The sequence below is a fragment of the Lactuca virosa genome, chromosome 4 (genome assembly GCF_052849685.1).
Source record: "Lactuca virosa cultivar CGN04683 chromosome 4, Lactuca_virosa_CGN04683_v6, whole genome shotgun sequence".
NCBI classification, from domain to species: Eukaryota; Viridiplantae; Streptophyta; class Magnoliopsida; order Asterales; family Asteraceae; genus Lactuca; species Lactuca virosa.
In genome coordinates, this window is record NC_136429.1 from 126,926,887 (window position 1) to 126,929,014 (window position 2,128).

A 2,128-nucleotide genomic window follows, 5' to 3' on the forward strand; every position below is an offset into this window, starting at 1 on the left:
CTTTTTCCTTTTGGTTCGACTTCGGGCTCTTGAAATTACTCTTGAATGGGCCTTCATCGGAAGAATCGGCTGACTCGTCGACAAGGCGGTGTGGTTGGGATTGAAAATTAGTTTAGGGTTAACGATGTGAAAAGAATTGGGTTTCTTGAACCGTCTCAAACGGATCAAGATCGAAATTTGAATGAGATATTGGTTGGGATTGAAAGTTAGTTTGGGGCTGGTTTTGGTAGAATGGCATGTGTTGAGAAGAGTACGGATTGAATGGAAACATTTGTGGAGCCATAATAAGATAGTAGTAACTAGCGGGTGAGTGAATTGGTTGATTAAATGAAGGTTGATAATATGGTGGTGATGGAAGGTTTGGTGATGGAAAGTTTGGTGATTGAGGGTTCGGAGGTGGAAGGTTTAGTGACGGAGGGTTTGAAGATTTTTTTTCTTGGGGTTTTGTTTTGGACAGATGAAGACATTTTTGTCTAGTGAATTGAGGGTATGTGTGGATAATGATATTTTGTGTGTATCAAATGTTAAGAATGTAGTTTAATTTATAGTGCTTGAATTATAATTTGAAATTTCGAAATTTATAGGTAAAAAAGCTATTTTTATTAAATGAAGGTAGATTTGAAAATTAATTGAATTAGGTTTGAATGGTCAAGGCAATCCGGTCAAATACATATCATCCAATCACAGCCAAGCTTGCCTTCTTTCTCTTCTCCCTCCTAGCGAATGCTAGGGGGCGGTGTTCCTTGTCCATAACTAGTGCTTAGCGAGCAGCTTGGCGAGTCCAGTGTTCTGGCCTCAAGAATTTTAATTTACTATCAAGTAAGTCTATTTGTTAATCATCTTTGATTAAAATAATTAAATACGTTTATTAATAATGAAAGTATGCATATATATTTCTTTGAAACTAATTAGTAGATGTTGATTTATTCAACAATCTTAGTTGTGGGCATGTGGCCTGGCTGTTAATAGCCACTTGTCAACATTTATTGAAGCCGGCCGGTGTCAGTCTTCTTGGGTGCTTGCATACCAGGTCTCAATTAAGCACTGCTCTCTCTGTTCTCATTATCGATGCCAAGAAACTAACGGAATCCTGGTATCCATGCATGCCTACTTTTGTGGGATTTAATCTGATCAGTAACCGATTTGGGCAGGTTTTTAATTAGCTTCTGCTTGTGCTTGCTTTCATGGCTTTTGGAGGGTTTACCATCAGTAAAAAAAAATAGGTCAAAATGTGGTCCAGGAAACCAATAGTGTCAAGAACAAGACCTATATATAGAATCGTGCACTTAATGTCTTCCTTGATTCCATTTCTACTATGATACTGACACTACAGAAGGAGGATCATTTTGACCGGAGGAGGGTATATGTTTACCAGGTCTTGATGAGTACCATCTTGTTAGCTCAGCTGTACATAAAATAGATGAAGACAGCTTGTGTATTATATACTTCACAACTCAAAATTTGACACGTGATGATCTGAAGATTAATTATGTTTCTGCGAGCTGCTGCAAGCTTTTGTTTTATGAAGACATTGCTGCATAACACGTCTTGTGTGATGGAAATGTATTTAAGGATCTTGATGTTAATAACTCGGGAACAATAACTGTATTTAAGAATGGTCTTGAAAGTTAGTAAATTACTGATCTCTTATAGTTTGAGGTCATAAATATAACAAACGACTGGTCTTAAGTACAACTTATATATTGATATCAGAAGATATATTGGATCTTTTACCAAAAAAAATGTGGATATGTATGCATATATGACGATAGGTGTGGTTTTGGTATGAAAATGTTATAATTCACCAAATACAATGAAAACGAATGATTGTTTATAAGTCATGAAATATTAATTTTTTTCATTTGACCCTTGGCTGGAGAGCAATAATGCACTACTTTTATTCAAAATGATATGTACTAGGATATGATAACCTTTCCAAGCACTAAATTAGTGCAACCACTTCTTTATCAACACCTACTCAAAATTAACAATCGTCTTTAATTCCCAAACATCACGAAACAAAAAAATAATACAGATAAACTAGGGGTCAAATCATCTTCTATCATCAACCATTACGAAACTTAAATTACTTATACAGTACACCTGGGCCTGAGTCATTTTTGCTTAA

At 35.7% G+C, this 2,128-nt stretch overlaps 1 long non-coding RNA gene across 1 annotated transcript; it reads left to right on the top strand.

Moving 5' to 3' along the window:
* The first annotated feature begins 715 nt into the window (after positions 1-715).
* LOC145168464 (uncharacterized) lies at positions 716-1,697 on the top strand. Its single transcript, XR_013741888.1, has 3 exons — positions 716-819; positions 941-1,030; positions 1,152-1,697. It is a non-coding gene; the product is annotated as an uncharacterized LOC145168464 (long non-coding RNA).
* Positions 1,698-2,128: the final 431 nt, after the last annotated feature.